The sequence below is a fragment of the Sebastes umbrosus genome, chromosome 15 (assembly GCF_015220745.1).
Source record: "Sebastes umbrosus isolate fSebUmb1 chromosome 15, fSebUmb1.pri, whole genome shotgun sequence".
NCBI classification, from domain to species: Eukaryota; Metazoa; Chordata; class Actinopteri; order Perciformes; family Sebastidae; genus Sebastes; species Sebastes umbrosus.
The window spans coordinates 24,707,629-24,729,945 of NC_051283.1; the positions used below are offsets into that span (position 1 = coordinate 24,707,629).

General features: G+C 40.5%; 1 protein-coding gene across 3 annotated transcripts in view; it reads right to left on the reverse strand.

Annotated features, from left to right (window-relative positions):
- angpt1 (angiopoietin 1) overlaps positions 1-22,317 on the reverse strand; it is a 219,869-nt gene that overhangs the window by 115,748 nt on the left and 81,804 nt on the right. The window lies entirely within an intron of this gene.

Sequence of the window (22,317 nt, forward strand, 5' to 3'; positions counted from 1 at the left end):
CTGAATGTAGGTCACCAGTACGTTTGAATGGGCTCGGGGCTGAGTGCCACAGAGAGATGAACTAACACGTTGTGGGTCTTGGCGTTTTCATGTGATGTGTTGACAAAAAGAAGAATAGAGAATAATGCCAGTCTTATCACTTAAGACCTCTGAAGTGAACAATTTCAAAAGCTGTAAATGCCAGAAGAGTCATATAACCACGGCTATAGTCATGTCATCACACAACAAAGTAATCAGATAGCATTGTTACTAGAAACGTTGTATGGCAGACAAAACTTCCTTTAAAAGCCGCCTCTGATGGGAACGTTACGCCTGATATTGCCATCTTGATCTGTTTGCAGTTATTCTCTGTACGGCTTTGAATGGAAGTTAAATAACATTTGAGTAGTTAAACCGGAGAGCAACGAGGGCGAAGGATTTTACTTGCTGTGTAGGGCCAACTGGGTTCTCCTGAGATATGATGCTTCCCATTAACTTTTCCTGTAGCTGCACCCACTGACAGTCTGTCTGAGGACCTGCGCAGTGGCAGGTCTCTTACTGGAAACAAGAACTGGCTGGTGTCCATGTCTCCTGACATGTGGCTGACTGGCTGGCTGGCTGGCTCAGGGATGGACCCCGCAGCTTGTAAGAGATGTGACTCGGCCTACGCCTCAGTTTGCACAGCCTCCGAGCTCTTCTCTTTCTTCTGGGTTGCCAAGGTAACCCCAGGGCTGGGAGAAAAACATCCCACTTACTGTCCAGACAGCTGAGAGAAAACCTGACAGCGAGAGAGAAAGCAGGCCAGTGTAAGTATTATGATTTAGGTACAGTAAATGTGTTTATCACAGTGGTATGTGGCCATGTTTATTTCCAGTCAAGCCCTGCAATGTTTTTTTTTCCCAGTTCTATAAAACATGTTCTCGTAAACTGACAAAGTTTACACTCTTGACGGCGCACCTGTAGGGCAGCGGGTGAATGTGCTCTTTCTTAACGCCGAAAGCCACACACGCTGAAAGAGGCCAACATGACGTACTGCAGAACACACTGCAAGACCGCGGGATTTAGAGGAAGTTCGTCACTGAAATAACATCCTTTTCTTGGCTCTAAAGCAGAAAGGAGACTTTCTGTGGATGAAAAAGATGAAGACAGACTCAATTCAAGAATTCAAAATGCTACGCAGACATTAATTCTGTTTCTGTTTCGTCTTCATGAAACGTCTTTTATCGGTTTTATTTCTATGGTTGAATCTTTGTCAACATGGTTTATTCAAGGCAAGAGACATCAGCAGTTGTGATGGAAGTATTCAATCCTTTACTTAAGGAAAAGTACTGATACCACACTGCAAAAATACTTATTACAAGTCTTGCATTGAAAATGTTTCTGAAGTAAAAGCATAGTAAGTATAGAAGCAAGTATAACAAATAAAAGTACTGGAAAATGCAGAAAATTATATATATATATATATATATATATTGGTATTTATATATAAATATATATTTATTTATATATATATTAATAATATCATATTATTATTATTATTATTATTATTACTCATGCAATAATAGTAATAATTTGGTTTGTATACCAGTGCCTGTCACGATTACCCAGGGCCCAGAGAGACACCTTCACAATGCCTGTTTTGTCATCATCATAAAAAACAATTAGGGCTGTCAATCAATTAAAACATTTAATTGTGATTATTCGCATGATGATCCATAGTTAATCGTGATTAATTGCAAATTAATCACACATTTTTTATCTGTTCAAAATGTACCTTAAAGGGAGATTTCTCAAGTATTTAATACTCTTATCAACATGGGAGTGGAAAAATATGCTGCTTTATGCAAATGTATGTATATATTTATTATTGGAAATTAATTAACAAAACAAAACAATGACAAATATTGTCCAGAAACCCTCACATGTGGTGAGCATTACTTAGGCTCATTCACGACAAGCTAGTATGACATGATTGGTACTAATGGATTCGTTAGGTTTATTAGTTTCATTTGATTCCAGTATCTTTACTCTAAAATTAATTTACCTTAACGCATTATTATCGCTTAATTAACTTTGACAGCCCTAAAAAAAAAAAAAAAATTATAAAAGAATAAAGGAAAAGTAGCCGATCCTCGCATTGTATTCATTCGTATTTGGCATTTTTACATGAAATATGAATGAAACGTTGCCAATTCTATATACTCTACTTACTGTTTTACAAAACTGTTTACACCTCCCTGTATATATATATTTTACTTCTCATTTTGAATACACATAATAAAATCCCTTAAATTCAGTTTATCCAGCCTTAACCCAGTCTTTTGTTCACATGACTTACTTAATATTTTATTTATGTTTATATTTTAGCCTTATATTTTAACTAGCACTATTTCATGTCTTAGATTCTCATTTTGCTTTTACTTGTGTGATTTCCTTTTTTATACACGTATTCAATGAGCATTCTTGAAGAGAACCTAAGATCGAAGACTTTCATTGCCAACAACTGCATCGTTTTAATTGTTGTGCATATGATGATAATAAAGTAACTTGAACTTGAATACATTTTCTGTCAGTCAACTAATTGTTTCTGCTCTATTGATTTATAACAAAGCATCGTCTTCTATAAGATGCAAAATCACATAATTATAGTGGAGTAAAAAAGTACAATGTTTTTCCTCCACTGGTCACCAGTCATAGTAAATATTACTGAATATTATGTAACTTCCCCCCAGCAATCTACCGAAAGACTGATAATTAAATCCCACAGCAAGTATTGGAAGTATAGCATTAAATCCAATATTTATATTATGTAGCTAAAAAAAACCCCCAGAGGGATTAAGAGGGTGCTGACGGACGATGTGAGTTAACATTTCCTATGAATTCGAAATGAGAAAGTGGCTCACATGATTATTCCTCCCTCCTATCTCACCACATGGATTTCCTGAAATTCATATTACCACCAGCATGTCACGGGAGGCGCAGAATCAATGGAAATTCAATTCCTCCTGGAAAGTTACAGTATTGTGAGCAGAGAGAAATCAGATAAGCTTTATTTCCAGGGAGAATGAAACGTGGATGAAGGGGTTGTCACCAGAAAAGGTGTCATTATGTCTCCGCAGCTCTGCTACTATTGCAACAGAACACATATTTTCCATCAGCAGTGGATGTGGTGTAATACTGAACCAGGAAACAGCTTTTCATTCTTAAACTTTCCTCTCCTATTCAACTGCAAATGAATGAAAGATTTTGACGGTCTTTTTGTCAGCTACGAGTAAAACGCAAAAACACATTTCTTCAACAAACATACGGCCTTGTATCAAAGCAAAGCTTCAATATTTTCGGACAAATTTAGTGAAGCATTTCAAGATAAAAAATAATTGTTTTCATTTATCATTTCAAGCTGCAAAAACTGTGACAGGCTATTACTTGATGGCCGGGGTTGATTGAAGGTTTCACGGTGCATAAGATGTATTTTTATTGTGACAGCGTTCACATTTGCCACGTTATTTAAGCTTAACTGCTCGATTCAATTGGACCCTGTCACACTTTGTCTCACCTTAGCATCCAGTTATCTAAATGAAGAACGGCTGCTTGACAAGACACTGAGAGGTTTCTGGACCTGCTAGGTTTTTACGCCCTGTCTACACGTATACAGATATTTTCCCTTCAGGTTTAAAAAGTAAATTTGATAATAGTTATTATTGTTGGGGGGGCTGGGATTCCTGGTTGAACTGCATGACTCTCATCACTCTGCTGTCATCAGCTGTCTCTTTACATGCATAAATGACAAAAGGGAGGTCATTCAGGTTCATATCCATCGCTCCAAACTTCGCCTTCAATCACCCAGAAGCACATTCAATCACCATTCGGCCTCGACATGTTTAATCTGTTCCTGCTTTGGCTTCCTGTGACTGGAACATTTTTCAAATAGTAGTAGTAGTAGTAGTAATTGGTCTGAGCAGTGCTAACAAAACGTAAAAGAGCCGGTAGTCAGCCATCTGTGTTATTGTTTCTGCGTGAAATGAGCTCTGTTTTACACACCGATCCACACAGATACAAAATAACCAGAGTTTTAAAAAATCTGCACCTTAGAAGGCGATTTTCATAAATAAACATTTTGTGACCCAAAACTCAGTTTGCTTGTGGACGAGAGGCCGAAACGTAGACGAAAACATTCGTCTCTAAAAATATCTGTATACGTGTAGACATGGCCTTATACAGAGCTCAACAGTGAAGTTCTGGATGTGAAAATCCTATTCATATTCTGAATTGCTGATTTGATTATTAGCCATAATATTGAAATCATCCAAGGTAGACTTACCATGAGGTACGAGACTGTGAAACGATGGTATATGTTCCTGTAGAAGCCACAAGTCCTTATGATATCAACCTTGTTTTAAGAAAAACATGATCATTTGTGATGTCATGGAGAAGTACTACACTACCCATAATCTTAAGTGTAACAGGTACGTTGGTGGAGCTCGCTGTTACCATGGAAATGCATAGCGCACCCACGAGTGATGGTACGTGCTCCTTCGCGCTTGTAAGTGCTGCTCCAGTCTGCTCCCGGATTTCAATGCAGGCCAGAATGGCGGTCGTTTGGAAACATTCTCTTATATTACGAAAACAGTTCGCCGAAATGTGTTTCTGAAAACATTTGAGGTGAGAAATAAGTCATGTAGTTGCTGAATCTGACAACTGTTAGTTTAAACGTTTTTCGAGGCGGCGAATTGCCATTCACAGTGGTTCATGTGATGAGAAGTTCCTTCACTCTTAAAATAATGATGTACTGATATCTCCAAGAATTACTGATATCTCAATAATGTATTAATTTTAGTAAGGAGTGATCACACGGATCAAGCTATGAAAAAAAGAGAGAGATCCTTCATGTCGCTTTCACTTATAAATCAGTTTGGAACGACACACTTGTTACGCCTTACTCATCCTGTGAGTCATAACAGTATTGGAACATGGCGTCAGAAACGCTCCACATTTCCAAGTTTGGATATTCAGTGGCTCATACTTGTTCTTATTCCTGCCTGGTCAGACAGACAGAAGTGTTGATGGGATTACTTCCCTCCAGATTGGACTCAGAGAAAAAGACAATTGTTAGACTATGGAGACTCGTGAGTCTGAAAATGCAACAGATGCCTTCACAGAGCAGATTTGCCTCGATCCTTATCCTGTGTAATTTAAGTGTTACTACAACATATTTCTGAAATGTACACTTGCACAACATCCTAACAATGAACAATGTTCTCTCTCTGGTCACTTTATATATAAAGTAGCTGGCAATCGATTAAAATAGTCAATCGCGATTAATCGCAAATTAATCACACATTTTTAATCTGTTCAAAATGTTCCTTAAAAGCAGATTTGTCAAGTATTTAATACTCTTATCAACATGGGAGTGGGCAAATATGCTGCTTTATGCAAATGTATGTATATGTTTATTATTGGAAATCAATTAACAACACAAAACAATGACAGATATTGTCCAGAAACCCTCACAGGTACTGCATTTAGCATAAAAAATATGCTCAAATCATAACATGTCAAACTGCAGCCCAACAGGCAACAACAGATGTCAGTGTGTCAGAGTGCTGACTTGACTATGACTTGCCCCAAACTGCATGTGATTATCATAAAGTGGGCATGTCTGTAAAGGGGAGACTCGTGGGTACCCGTAGAACCCATTTACATTCACATATCTTGAGGTCAGAGGTCAAGGGACCCCTTTGAAAATGGCCATGACAGTTTTTTCTCGCCAAAATTTAGCGCAAGTTTGGAGCGTTATTTAGCCTTCTTCGCGACAAGATAGTTTGACATGGTTGGTACCAATGGATTCCTCAGGTTTTATATGATGCCAGCATCTCATAAAGTTGAGCCAACCAAAAAATCGAAAGTTGCATTAATGCGTTAAAGAAATTAGTGGCGTTAAAATTAATCTGCGTTATTTTCGCGTTAACTTTGACAGCACTAATTTTTTCTCCTTAATTTTTGCTTACGTAAACGATAAAGTCAAGATAACAGCACTTGTACTTTTCTTGGCAATATATTTGGTACTCTTTCCACCCAGGATCAGCAATCTTTAAGAAAACCACTTGCTCATCACTTTGGCTGGGCTTTATGATCCATCTGATGACTGGAACCCCTGACCTCAATTACTGCTTTTAATCAGCAGCGCGGGACAAAAGAGTCGGAAGGGAGCTTTGCATTTTCTTTTGTTTCTTCTCAAAAGACAAAAGATCAATAAGAGGTTGTAAAAATGTTCAACTTGTAGGATTGTCTTCTTCCTGTCCGGGGGCCTCAAGTGACAGAGCCTTCATTCATATTTATCACACCCCTCGGTGGAGTGATTTAGGATCACGCACCGGCTCCCTGAGCCCCTTTCAGTCATTACATTCCTAACCACGAAGCTGAAGCTAAATCATAATGTCATACTCTGCTCTGCTTAAGGTTACAGTGACTGGTTGCAGTGTGCTCACTAGGCCGTCAGGGTCAGAGGAGACTGGACCATATAACACCCCGTCAGCAGAGGAGGGAGGGTACGTCAACATGTGGTTACACACCTGTAATAACACGCTGTCCACCTTTTATATACACTGTCGCACACCTGTGAGCCACGGCCTCGCCGACTCAGCGTTTTATTTGCTTGCATAGCCTTACTTTGTGTAGCTGGGGCGCTTGCCTGCATGTATTTCACGCCAACAGACAGCGCATTCATTTCAAAGAAAATGTATTGCAGCTTTGCAGCGGTGATCGCATAGCATGAAGATTATTTTCCATCTTTTTACAGACGTTACATTGTTATGCTTTCAGACGTTTGGACAGGTCTAAATGCTGTAAGAAAATGCAGACATGCTGAAGTCAATTTTCTTAACTCCAGGTCGGGTGCCAAATAATCTGAATAAAGACGAGAGTCTCGACAGCATGCTTCCATAAAACTACATTATATCTCGCTGCGTGAGAAAGAGTCTTTGTTATTACAAAAAGATAAACCCCTCTGGATGATTTATGTGTCTATTCTTTCTTTGCACTGACTCACCCTGACCAAAGAGGTAGAGAAACCAGTGGATGATGCAGCGTAAGACCTCACAGATTGTCTGTAATAACATATACGGAGATAAAGGGAACGTACAGAGGCATTATTACCTTGTGTTATCTCATTCTGGGCAGGAGAGCGGTTGTTCAATCACGGCTTAGCAACGGTAACTAGGCATGGTAGGCCTGTCAAGCTCTGGATTTCTCGACATACCGAAGCATTTATTATCATTATTTATTTTTTACGAGCTAGCCACAGCTGATAAATCTGCCAGCAACAGTTATAATTCCTGCACAAAAATAAGAGGCTGCTTTTGTCTAACTTGGTCTGATATTAACAACCCATTGTTTCCAAAATATACCAAGAATTTTGAGTGTTTTATCTGCGTCCAATATCGTTGACATGTGCCGTGCTGGAAGAGAAAGCTTGACAGGCATAGCAACAGTAACTAAGGGGAGGCGGGGTTTAGCTAACTGTCAACAAATCGGCACCTCCGACATTCCATCTCTAACTGATCGGAGGCTCGCGGGGTTAATGGGAAACATTGCAGAAATGGAGAATATGAAGAGAAAAGGGGGACTTTTCCCAAAAAACATGTGAAACAGATGCTTCTCATTCTCTCTATCTTCCCCCCCATCTCTTTTTTAAAACTTCCCATGAACTCGAGTCTCTTACAACGAAAACCGTTTTGACAAGATAGATGAGGCTGTATACCACCTGGCACGGCTCAGGAAACTATGTGTCAACTCCAATGCACATTAGATCCTCAAAGAGAGACAAATAAAACAGGCTGGTAATCTATTTAGATTTCTTTTTTTTTTTCTCTCCGACTTTTTTTGGAGCAGAGGAAAGAAATCTGGCTCATTCACTTGGCCTCAATAATGAGCTGGATGGAAATCAATACACCCTCTTGAGTTCGGTGCGTGTGTTTGGGGCTATAATTAGCTTATAAAATGAACCAACTTCTGTAGTGGTTCAGAAACACACAATCTGCGTCTCAGAAAACAAATAAAATACCCGTATTAAAAAAACAGTTTAAAGCTGAAACAGATAAATATTTCTGCAGAATGTTCATTATTGTGCCAAGTAGTTTATCTCGCTCTTTTCTTTGCCCACCAAAAAGGGCCTTGGTGGTTGTAAGTGGTTGTAATTGTACATCTGGTAGCAGTTAAAGCTGCGTACTTGGCATCGTCGAGCTTTTGAGAGCGGCGACGCGCTCCAAGAGCAGCTCGGTTCTCTCGCTTCATCTCCTGGGTAGAAACAAAAGAGACGTTTGATCCAAAGGAGCCCCGACCTTTGGTCTTACGGGAGGGGAGGCGACGTGCGAGAGTCACCTGGCTTTTCCCTTCGTGTTTGATTTCTTTTCTGAATCCTCAGATGTTGTTGAGTGAGCATGATGAGATGGAGAATGAGGATAAGAGGGACGGGGGTAGAAGGCAGCTTGAGATAGAGAGACAAGAGATGAAAAACACCTCCGGAGATGATTGATGACAATAGCGAAGCACATTCAAGGCCTGCATTCCACATAGATCTCTTCCACACCTGTAATGAGGAGGACGTGTCACATGGCCCTCTTGATTAAACTGCTATTTCCAATGTGACTTAAAAAAACAGGAATGTTATTTTCAGTCTCCCAATGGTAGGAAAGCACTGCGAGTGTTTGAACAGCTGAGTCTGAGATCCAGGCTTTGTTTCACGTCCTCCCCGTCTCTCTCCATTTTTTACAACCGTTTCTGATAAGAAACGCCTTCGCTATTACCCCAAACAAAATGACTTTGGAAAGATGAAATAGATAGACCTCCTATGTAGTGCAAATGGCATCATCCCCAACAGAGCCATTACTATTTGGGTTATTTCGTGCCATTTTTTATCCCAGATGAGTCCCCGCCGGCTTTCAGCTAAAGCCAATGTTTGCTGGAATAAAATGAGGTTATGTGTGTGTGATGCCAGCTCCTACCAAGTGCTCTGTCCTCGCGAGGCACAACATCATGATGCACACCGGCTCGTAGCAACAAACCAATTCCAGACAACAACACGTGTTAACTTGTATCCAGATGTGGCCCAATGCAAGTGGTTGAAAAGAGAAATAATTATGTAATGTACCTACAGCAGACTCAGATCTGAGTGTTTTCACAAGCTAATTGTTTTGACCATGACATAATCATGAATATCTATAATCAATATAAATGGTTAAGTACTATAATCACAGTGATTAACCTCTTCTGACGGTTGCCTAACACCCTTCAATTTCAAGGGATTAGCGAGGGTTAGCCTCAATGACAGATTTAGTCAAGTATTGTACTTAAGAACACTTTTTTCAGTATTTAAATTATATGCTACTTTTATTCCTCCACATTTCAGAGGGAAGGATGAAGTCACTGGTTAGTTCTCAGATACATTAACATCAGTCTTTGAGGCTTGTGATCCCTTATAAAAATGTTTCGTTGGAGTCCCTGGTCACATTTTAGATGTCTATGAGTCCACCAAAGGGTCGGGGGACCCCTAGGGGTCCTTGAGGGAGTTCCATGGGGTCCCCAGAAAAATGGGGAATGGTTTATTTTCACTATTTAACTCACTATAGAAGTGACCCCAATGTGAGAGTCATAAGAGTGACTATTCTGATCATAGGTTTCACTTCCTCCACAGTTATCTCCTCAGCTGTAGTTGACAGGCAACTATAAAATTCTGGTCTTATTCATATCAAACAATCAAAATCTTTTCAGATGGAGGTCCCTGAAGCGAAATCTAATCATCTAATGTGTATCAATTTAGGTCCTTGACACAAAAAAAGGTTGAGAACTGATCTAAGCTACCTCAAATTGCTTCATTTAAATAACTGTTCAAGGTCCAAAGAGATAAAACTAACTAGTATTTAACAAAAAGGGAAAAAAAACAAAAAAAAAAAAACTTAGAGAATATTCCTTTAAAAAATGAACGCAACTTTTTTTTGGCAGAAGTTAGACTTTTCCTCTTTCATGCCCCATTAATCATCTCATGACCCCTAAAATTGACCTTGGGGCCGGCACTCAGGTTGGGAACAACTGGATTTAACTACCAAAAAGTAATTAAAACAAGTTACATCTCAACTACAACGCTAATATGCTACTTACACATTGATGCATGAATATGATTGATGATGTAATACATAATAATATATCAATCAAGTGGTGTCATTTTTTGTACAATACTTTTACTTTCAGTACATTTAGCTGATAAACCTGCTTTTACTTAAGTAGGATTATGACTGCAGTACTTATTTTTACATTGTGATATTAGTACTTTTACTTAAAGGGACAGTGTGTAGGATTTGGTGGCATCTAGCGGTGTGGTTGCAGATTGATACCAACCAAGTACCCCTCCGCTCACTCCTCACGTTCCAAGACTGCGGTAACGTGAGCCGCGGAAAGCAAAACCGTCGTAACGCAGTTCATCTTGCTCAGAAGCCATCCATACCATAATAACACTACTTTAGGAACAACGGAAGTCAGACGACGTTATCGCAGTTTCACAAGCGTGACGGAGAACTACGATGACCTTCAGGTAACGTAAAAATCCGAAAGGCTCTCTCAAGAGCCAGTGTTTGGTTTGTCTGTTCTGGGCTACTGTAGGAACATGGTTGACTCCATGAAGAGGACCCGCTCCGTATGTAGATATGAAGGGCTCATTCTAAGCTAACAACAACCCAACAATTCTTAGTTTCAGGTGATTATACACTAATGAAAACATAGTTATGAATATTAGGCTATATTCCATTACAGCTAATAGATCCCTCGAAATGTCCCACACTGTTCCTTTAAGTGAAGGATTCCAGTATTTCTTCATCCTATACCTGATGTTGGCTGTACAAGTTTCTAGTAGCTGTTTCTCCAGAAAAAAAAATGCTGTGATCAACTTATCATGACTCAGCTGGGTTGGAATGTAATTATAAAAGCATTACGAGGTGCTGAGAGCAGCAAGAACAAGACATGCAAGGGAGAACAGCCCAGACTCTCCTCGCCACCAGGTTACTTTACATATCTGCAACCCAAGCAGCTCAACCCTCCGCACCACCCCTCCGGCTCCTGACTGTGGTAATGGCCGGGAGCAGTCACAGTCTCCTTGGCACAGCCCATCTGTTGTTTTTGTTTTCCAGACGGGGGTTGTTGGAGGGGAGTGGGGTTTTGATGGGTGGGCTGGTGTTGGCCACGGGTGAGGAATGAGAAAATGATGGGAGGTTTCTAGCCACAAATTGTTGCCGGCCTGTTATTACAGTAGGTTGAACGTTAGCAACGGTTACATGTCCAAACATTCTGACACAATGGTCATCTCTAAATAAAGCCTCGGCATGCTGACGCAGTCGGTCGGCCACTTTGGGCTCGACGAGGACGACGAAGCGGAGGAGGTGATTTGTAGCCTTGCTGTAACCGCCGTGGACGTGCAGAAAGGAATCGACTGCAAATTCAAATTTACATCAAGGTCATGTTTCTGATTTCAGAATCAAAAACACTCCATTAGATGCTTTAACTGGGCGGTAGGGTGGCTCGGTGGCCGGCACTGGCTCCCCACAACAGGACAGTCCTGACCTCACATCTCCACCCTGGTCCACGCGTTTCCTCTGGTTTCTTTCCATGCCCAAAGGTATGCATGTTGGGTTAATACTCCTGCCATTGCCCTTGACCCTGTGAACTGGAACTGAAGACACTGAAGAATAGCTGAACTTGAATGATTTAGGTTAAGCCCCCTCTAGAGCCAGTGGTTTGTCCGTTCTAGGCTACTGTAGAAACATGGCGGCCGGCTCCGTGAAGAGGAACCGCTCCCTATGTAGATATATACGGCTCTTTCTTAGGTAACGAAAACACAATTCTTATTTTCAAATGATTATACACGAAAGAAAACATACTTTTTATGTTACATTATATTCCTTTTCTGCCGGTAGATCCCCCTAAATGTTACACACTGTTCCTTAAAGCTGACGTATAAGGGGACGTTCACATGCTGCATTTTTTGCGTCTTCAGATAGACGCGTGACCGGCGCCGTTACGACACGCAAGCAATCCCAAAGGCCTATTTTTCAAGGTGTGACGGCTTCGCCCAGAGATAAAAAATAGTTAAACTTTTGGAACACTGCAGCGCGCACCGCATGTCATGTGATGAGGAATAACCAATCACAGCTGGCAGATATCTTTTCTTTCTTCGGAAAATATCAGTCTATGGTTTAGTTTAGTTTCAGTGAGGCTTTTCTGAAAAATTAGCAAAACTTCATCATCATCGCCATCGCAGCACGCAGGTTTTGGTTGCTTAGTAACGACAGGCACAACCTCCCAAGCACCTTGGGAAAAAGGAAACTACTACTTATATAGACGGGCAGTTACAGAATGCAAATACATGGATTGGCCTTTGATGGGAAAAATGTGGTTTGATAAAATGAATATCTGAAGGATAATAACCTAGCTGCTCTAGGCAATAGTTTTATATTAACCATGGACAGTGGTGGAAGAAGTGCTCACATATTTAAAAAATAGTAAAACCACAGTGTAGAAATATAATGTTACAAGTAAAAGTCCTGCATTCAAAATGTTACCCAAGTAAAAGTACAAAAGTATCAAAATATGCTTAAAGTGCCAAAAGTAAAAGTACTTATTATACAGAATATCCTGTTTCAGAATAATATAACATCACTGGATTATAATAATTATTAATGCATTAATGTGTAAAGTGGGGATTTCAGGTACTTTATATACTGCTGGGTGGCTTAATCCATAATAATATTACATATCCTAATTTAGTAGTTAATATATATTTTGTATTGACGATCTAAATCTGCAAAGTAACTAATGTTATCAAATAAATGTAGTGCAGTAAAAATTGCAATATTTCCCTCGGAGGTGTAGTGGAGTAAAAGTATTTCATATCAGAAAATGCAAATACTCAAGTACCTCAAAATTGTACTTAAGTACAGTACTTCAGAAAATGTACGTAGTTACTTTCCACCACTGACAATTGATCAAATTAGTATGTATAATGTGAAAAGCTAATAAACGTCTGCAACTCGTTGCTAACACATTAGCCATATCGGCAGATAATATGTCAATGAGTGTTTTGTTTACAGCCAACAGGTTGATTCACCAACGACACTTTGCACATTTGCCAGCGTCCGGGTCGCAGCATATGCTACACGGAGAGGGAGAGAAAGACTTGTTGATGAAATCTCATACTTTACCTTTCCTCTTTGGGTTTTATATTCAGGTCCTCCAGCCATTGATACGAGTGTAAAAATATAACTTTCTCCTCTCAATGATCCCCAGACAAGCTGGCTTTTGTTTGCTATGTAAGCAGCCCTCTCCGTCTCATACACACAGCCACTGCTAAAGCCAGCCATTGTTCCACGCCAAGATAATAGTATCAGTCCTTGACGGAGGGGGGTTACAGTCGTATTGGCACCAGCTGTTAAAGCAGCCATACTTTGTGGAGCTGATTAGATTACAAAATTACACTCGATCTCATCTGACATTAATTATTGGACCATAATATGTAGCTAACCTACCACTGGACTTTACAACCCAGAACTGCAAACAAATTGCACGGTGCGCCTCTGCAGTTAAACACGTCCAGAGTTAAGAGAGACATCGGAAATCTGCTGTCCTGGTGTCCAGAGAGTTGGCGGATAATGTGCCGACTTTAATAGGGAATTCAGACGGCTTAATCAGAATCCCAATCACAGTTCCCCCAAGGTGAAGGTTTTCCGTTGTTGCCAGCGGACTGTGCCCCGAGCTGAAATGTAACACTTTTTTAATTTCCTCTTATTTGCGAACATCAGTGTTCTCATGTGTGTCTAAATGTAAGAGTGCATGGGTAAAAGTTTGTTTGCAGGACTATTGTCTGGTGATCTTGAGCTGTGTGCTGCAGGGAGAGAGAGAGAGTACAATAGTGAGGAACAGTCACTATAGCATCATCATGTCAGAGAGGTAGCAATGGATCCACTATGTGTAGGAGGGTAAACTGATTAGGTTGACTTCGGAGAATATGTTATCTAATTTTGCCATGCCACAGCTTTTCTATTGTGAACACATTCATAGCTTTAAACAGAGGTGGATGAGGTCAAAGGTCAAAACTTAAATTTGTCCAATATCTTGGTTTATAACTAAATACTTGCAGAGCTAATGATGGGAATGTGTTTGGGGCTAATCAATATTGATAATTAACTTTTTTTAAAAAGTAGATTACCGTTGTTTTCTTGGCTGGTGAGTGAAGCAAATCTAGTAGCCACTTGCAGGCTCCAATTTCCAACCCTGGTCAGCAAATGCTAGCATACTAACACTACAAACAAGGCCTCACAGAACCACCTGCATGGATGTAGCCTTTACAGGGAGGATACCATTAACATGACTTTTGCTAAATGTAATGCGATACAATTAAATACTCACTTTGTCAGGCTAATAGTTAACTAAGAGGCTAACTAAGCAATCCGTCGTTACCAACCAGGTCATACTAGCTTGTCGAGAAGGAGGCTAAATAACGCTCCAAACTTAGGTCCCTTGACCTCTGACCTCAAGATATGTGAATGTAAATGGGTTCTATGGGTACCCACGAGTCTCCCCTTTACAGACATGCACACTTTATGATAATCACATGCAGTTTGGGGCAAGTCATAGTCAAGTCAGCACACTGACACACTGACAGCTGTTGTTGCCTGTTGGGCTGCAGTTTGCCATGTTATGACCCTGTGAGGATTTCTGGACAATATTTGTCATTGTTTTGTGTTGATAATTGATTTCTAATAATAAATATATACATACATTTGCATAAAGCAAGAATGTGTGTGATGTGATTAATCACAATTTAATTTTAATCGCTTGACAGCCCTAATAAAAACTATTAAAAACACTTAATGAGCCAAAACATTGCACTTGTGTGATTTTACAGTGATCCTCACTAGCACACCAGGTGTTTTAATCCACAGCAGAAAATAATCCTTGACACTTATAATCGAGGTTTGCAACAAATGATGATGAAACATGGACGAAACCACGACCTGAGTGAAAAATCACCACAACAGTAATTTCCTGCAATCTGCCTGGTGTGACTAAATCACACAAAGGGCAACTTTAAAACCAACCGACGCACTGCCATCTGTCATGAGCAGCCACATCACGAGGATGGCCCTCTCTTCATCTGTGAAATGATATATGCCATCGCTCTAATTATTGCCCACACATCTGTTGTCACGGCCTCCAAATCCCCCATGCAGAACAGACAAGTGAAGCAACTGTGGGAGAGAGAAGAAGTACGTAGGTAGTGATAGATTTACTGAGCGGTGTAGTAGAGAACAGAGCGCCTGAGATTTACGGCAGGTCTGCTGCCTTCGAGGCGGAGACACCTTCAGAGCCGTCCTGGATCGTTCCTATTAAGATTAATAATGCTAGTATTTACAAGGCCCAGATCTCTCCTCAGAAGCCCAGAGGCTGCCCTGGTGCCAAACCACCAGCAGACCACAGCAGAGAGGCAGACGGAGAGGAGGGAAATGAAAGGTGAATGAGTGCGTGTGAGATAACACAGTCAGTGATTCGCCACAGCAGCTCTTTTTAACTTTCTTACAAGTTAAGATTATATTTTATGTTTCATTAAATCTTTAATGAAAAGTGCTAAAGTTGGAGTTTTTCCATTTTTAAACTTATTTAACTGCTTATACAATCCCAGGACGGATAAATGGGAATTAATTGTTCCTTAAAGGGATAGTTCAGGTGTTTTGAAGTGTATGAGGTCCATAGTCAGTGTATTACCTACAGTAGATGACGGTCGGTACGCCCCCAGTTAGGAGAAGCAGACAGGAGTTACCGCACGGAAACAAAACAAAGCAATGTACTTAATATTATTATGTAGATCAAGCTAAACTATTCTTTGTATTAACTACTTGATTTTTTTTGTACGTAAAAAAAAAATTGTCAAAAAAGTAAAGTCAACTTAATTTTATGACATAGATCAGTGGTTCATAGACCAGCCTAGGGTCCGGGGCCCCTTAGTGGGGCGCCAAAGATCACATGGGGATTACATTTGCACATGTAAAACTAAAATCATAATAACACACCTACTGGATAAATTATACAAAAATCTGTATAAAAAACTATTTAAAAATACTCTTTTTTTGCTACCTAGTAGGCCACATTGTGTTTAAACCCAGTATTTCTGCACAGTGTCAGATAAAGATCAGACTGATATCATTAGTATTGTACTATTTGTAGTATCAGATTCCCAGTGGTGGCTGCAAATGATTGTTTCCAAGTCATGTGATCCAAACATTTCCAATAACTCAAGAAAGTCAACATTTATTGGAAAAAGATAGATTTTATCATTTCCAAAATCCACAACATGTTATGTAATGAAATATTCTGCTTCAAGCTTTTCTTAGACACAAGTAGGGAGGGCGGTAACCACTGACATAGATCAAGCAAAACTAGTATTTTGCAATGAAGACAGTATTACTTGAGAAGATTATTGTTTCAAACCACACATCCAGTTTCTGTTAAGATATGTTTAACATTGGTAACATTCATCCACTAGATGCCGCGTTCTCCCTCCCCCGTTCCATTGCATTCACTTCACAACAAGTGGTTGCCAGGCACTTAACGTCGAACTCAGACAGTTTTTTTCCCACACAAACGGTTAACTTGCTGACGACACAGAGATACCACATGATATACCAACGTCGTTATACTGTTGGCTCACAAGCCGTGTTAGAAGTGGAAACCAAACATCAGATCAGAGTAAACATTCATCTTTGACCCGACAAAAATCTTTAAATTATGAATTCACAAGAAAATAATTTTTTAGGAAAAGCCATACTTTTATTCGGCACCTTTCTTAAGACTCTGTGGATGTATTATTATTTAAAAATATTTGTCTATATACAAATTTTATCAATTTAACCTTAAAACAAAAAAATGCACAAGTTCTTGTGTTTTGAACAGATTTACTTCAAACTAGATATTTTCATGTCGGGATACAAACTTCATTTTTTATTGTTAATATCACAGATTTAATCATGATACATTTACATCTGCTTAGATTTTTTTTTTTTCAGTGTATATGATTAAAACACACGAAGGCATCAGATTCAGTCACTCCCTATGCATTTCATATTTTCACAGGCCTCGGAGTGAAGACAGGAATGTGAGTAAGTGCAAGTTCAGACAGAGTGATTTACATTTAATCAAATTAACCGTCTGTATTTTGTTACTAATGCTAATTTTTTTTATTTCCTATTCAAGTAATAAGAATCACAATGTGGTCTTCTCTACATAGCTTCAGATAATTCCTTTTTTTCTTACTATTGAGTCTCAGATTGAAACAACACTTTCCTCTCTTCCTCACTCTCCAGCGGCGCATACTCGCAATCGCTTGGCTCTAAAAGGTTGAGGATCTCCTGCACCGCTACCAGTTTTTGCACCCTGTCGGCCGAGAGCGATCCTTGCGCCTTTGAATTACAAAAGCGCGACCGTAGATGCTCGCAAGCGCCCGTTGCTGGCGGGATCTGAAGTATAGCCGAGGCCACGGTGGACAGCGGCTCAGACGAGCACAGCCCTTTCCACCAGGTGGACGCCGACACGTGCTGGCACAAGCTCCATATCCCGGCGCCCTTCCATAATCCCTGCTTGGCCGAGAATCTGGCGAAGCTGCCGAGCACTTTCCCCTCGTCCAGATTTAGATGGTGCGACAGGTTGGAGATGACGTAGTAGGCGTCGTTTATCTGCTCCCCGGAGAGCGTCTGCTGTCCGACGTGCTTTGGGTCCAGCATGTACGCCGCCGCGTGGATGGGCTTCACGCAAAACTCCTGACACCTGTCTAATGACGCCATGACGGCTTTCTGCTCGGCGCTGTGCAGCACGGACCCGGACAGCGAAGCTCCGATGTGGTATCTTAACTGGCTGAACATGTCGACGACGCCGGAGAGCACGGCGTCTTCTCTTTTCATGTAATCAATATAATTCCCAATCAAGTAGAGCAGGTTCCGACTGCCGCTTAACCCTTTCCAAAATGCTGCGTCTTGTATCGTTGCCCTGATGGGCGCTTCAACATCCAGCGTGGGCGACACGGCCATCTCTTGTAGAGAGTTCTGACCCTCCAGGAGGCTGTTGAACATGTTTACCACACCAGTCCAGTCAGAGCTAACAGGAAGTGTCAATGTTGTCCCATTAGCAGTGTGGTTTCTTATCTTTGTAGTCTGCCAGCATCTAAAGCTCTCTGCTAATATTTTCCGCTCTCTAACGTACCTCACCACCTGCTCAGCTCTCCTGCACAGAGCCTTCATAGACGGCGTTGAAACGGCGTCATCGAAGAGCTGCTGGACGCCATGCGACGTGCAGCCGATAGCCGATATGTGCGGGAAGGCTTCTTCTACTTGAGCCCAAGCCGCCATCATTTCCGAGGCGTCGTCGGTGACGACAGCAAAGACCTTTTGCGGTCCCACTTCGTTTATAATACCTTTCAGTTCGCCTGCTATAAAAGTGCTTGTGTGTGTCCGCTCCTTTGTCGTCGTACGTTTGTAGAACAGCTGCACAGGTGTTGCGACGAAATAAATGATGGCGCCAGTTTCTTTTATGTTGGACCAGCCGCTGCAGAGGATGGTGACACAGTCTGCTTTCCCTATGGCCTCGTGGACCTGGCTTTGCACTATGTCATACTCGCAGTCCAGGAGATGAGAGGATAAAGCCTCTCCGGTGGGCGGACAGTAAGCAGGCCGGAGCACGCTGAAAAATCGTTTCCAATAAATATTGTCCGTGAGAGCGAGGGGCGACGAAGTGGCGAACACGGCTCTCGCCAGGCACTCGTCAGCGTGCGCCTGGCTGCGCTGATCCACCGAATCAATGAGGAACTGTGCCCCAGGGGTGGCAGACGGTAAGAAGGAGAAGGAGGGAACGGGGATGGAGGCAGAGGAGCTCCCGTCTGGGCCCGGCGACTGCTGCGAAGCCACCGAGTACTCCTTGCATTTGTCCAGATGCATCTGCATCTTGGTGGCATTCTTTGTGTGTGTCTTTAAACAGTAGTTGCACATGAAGGTTTCCCGCCCTTCTTTGATAGCCGGGGTGAAATGCTTCCAAACACCGGACTGCATCGTCCTGTATGAGGAAAATGAGGAAAAGTTAAATATTTGCTATATTTCGAATGTCATAGTAACCAGGACACGGAGTGTTTTTAACCACACTGATGCGTATATGTAATTAGGATGCAACAAATGTTATATTTTCAATATCAGATCATATGTTGATTATCTTGACTAATTGATTAGTAGTTTAGTCTTTAAAATGTCAGAAAATAGTTTCAAAATGCCTATCACTACTGTCAGACAGTGCACATGCGCCGACCTTGCATGCAGCCTGTTGCAGTTGCTCTTTTTCGTTGCGGTCATATATTGCATGTCTTAATGCAAATATTTTTACATATTTCTTATATTCTCATTTCTTATTTTCATTATTTACTTATATTCTCTACATATAGTGTGATTATATTGTTGCATTTTGTACATCCTTTATTTCTATTTCTTACATTTCTTTATGTTTATATAAGAGCAACTTTTAACGGCCCAATTTCCCCCTTAGGGATCAATAAAGTATTTCTGATTCTGATTCTAAAGCCTAAGGTGATATAACCAAATTGCTTGTTTCGAAAGCAGGCAAGAAGGAAAGCTGCAAAATCTCCACAATGGAGAAGGTGGTAATAGAGGATGAGGACGTATTTTTGCTTGAAAAATGATTTTAACGCTTGTTTTTCTGTCAATTATCTAATCGATTAACCAACTAATTGCTTCAGCTCAGCTCGCTATTAGCAAAAATGCTGCATTACAAAACGGCAAAATCTATGGAATTAAGGAGGCTCATCTCACCGGAGGTAGCAACTTGATTCTCCTGATTTTCTCCCCTCTACTAAAAAATATCATACACAGACTTAAAGGACTTATGAGTCACGAGTCTCACTGCGCCCTTCAGGTGTATAGACAAGGCAGACGGGAGCACCTGCCTACAGGGCCTCTCTCTCTCTTCATCTCTGGTTGACAGTAATGTTAGTTTAGCGGTGGAGTCTGTGATTGTTGACATTTGAGCTCAACACACAGATGAATACACCGTGCTCCTTCAGGACGTTAGCATGTGTCCTCTAACTGCCTTTCTCTTTATACATCTCCTTTCCCCTGTCCTGGCTGGAGCAGTGTTTCCCATTTATAGAGCCAGGGCTGTGTATTGTATGAACACCAAATTGATTTTCAGCGCACACACAGAACGGACAGCTAGCAGAATTTAGTGATGTTACGAGCTGTGCCGAGGCTTCGGAGCGTGTGTCGAGTAATGCAGGAAGTTTTCTGTGAAACGCGTATCGAGGCTTGTATCGTTTTAGACAAATGACGTCATTGAAGACGCCCGAAGCCGAAATACAGTTGAGAACTTATTATTCCTCAATAAAAACGAATAACGTCTCCCATCTGTCATTTCCCCTTAGTTTCACAAGCACATTCACTGCCCTGTGCCCGGTTAAACCACTGCCACATATCTGGAATATATCTGCCTGTTTTATTCTATTTGACCGATAGGTGGTTTCGTGTACATATGAAGTGCTTCATGATGTGTGGATGTAGGTTGGAGGATGTAGGATGGAGGTGTATAGGATTTGAATCGCAGACTCCACCTTTAAGATCATTTACATTGTCTTAAGAAAGTGGTTCCCAGCCTGAAGACCAGTTTCCATCATCATGTTTAATTTGAATGCTTTTCAAAGACTTCAAGATGTAAAAGTTTCTTGTAATTCTTAAGCTAAAAGCAAAGATTTTTAAGAGAGAATAATAAATGTAATTTTGTGTGTTAAAAATGATTTTTTTGTCCCTTTACATTTGTTTCCTTTTGGGGTTATCAATCATCAGTGAGTAGCAAGTAAATTATTATGCCAAATTCCTTCAAAAGGGAAAATTTCAGTGCAGAACTTGCACTAGTAACTTCTACACTTTAACTTGCTTGGAATGATCTTTTAAGGTGAATGTGATAAGAATTGATTGGAAACCTGCCAGGTCCTTATTCATGTAACATCTTTATGGATCATTACAGACACAACAACACAGTAAATAAGCTACTAGTCGTCAGCTTATCCACCCACCTCTATGTAGGGAAGCTATTCCTCCTTCACAACAGAGTTAAAGCACATTCAGAGTCTTTATCCAGCTGAAGTTACAGTAACATCAGCTGTTTATAGGCTACAAAACGTCACCAAAGTGCTTCAAATGAAGGGATAAAAGTTGAAATTATCCCAACAGTCTGCACATTTAAAGTGTCCCGTGTTACGGACTAATTTACGAAGGGATTGTGGAAGATGTGTCATCATTTTGAGAGTAAACTGCGCTGCAGGCTGCACGCTGCAGGCTGCAGGCTGCACGCTGCAGGCTGCAGGCTGCACGCTGTTGTTTTGTTTGAGAGTGGAGCTACTTCCTGCAACAGTCAAGTACGGGAGCTCACAAGGATCAATAAACCTGGGTTCGACTGTGGAATAAAAGTACAGAAAGGTGATGATAATATTATGAGGTTTGCAGCTGTGAAAGGTGCTCTGAATAGCTCCAACTTTTATGGATAACAGGCTAAATTCACTACTTTCCCTTGTTTTAAATTTCATTACTGTTGACTTTTTTTACAAAAGTCTTATGTTCAACATTTTATTTTGGCCTATGTTTTTATGTTTTTATTCTGTATTGTTTTTATCTTGATGTTTGCACTATTTTAACTTATAGAATAGAATAGAATAGAATAGAAAGCTTTATTGTCATCGTATTAAATACAACAAGATTCACAGTTGCCACTTCTGGTCAGTGCTTTGAAAACAAATACTTGACAAGACTAAACGAGGCAGATAAAACATATAACAGGTAAAACACACACAGTTATAAAGTAAATAAAATAGGTAAAGTAGATGTAATGAATAAATATAAACAGAAATGTTACACTAGAAGTATAAAATATAAAAATAGATGTAATGTAAACAGAGGTAATTGCACTTGTAAAATAGGTAGGGTAGATGTAATAAATAAAATTTAAACAAAGCATTTGAGGAGTATTTTGCGTCAAGGATATATTGCACAGATAAATGTATCACACTTTGTAACTATGTTGTAACTATGCTTGGAAAGGTGCTATACAAATAAAGTTTATTATTATTATATTATTACTTTGTAATTTCATAGCAGGGTTAAAGTGTTACAGTTATATTATCCACAGGTCACAGTCTCTCTCTCAACTGCCCAGACTCTCCTCTGCCCTCCTCGCTCTGTCTCTCCCTATGGTGCCATA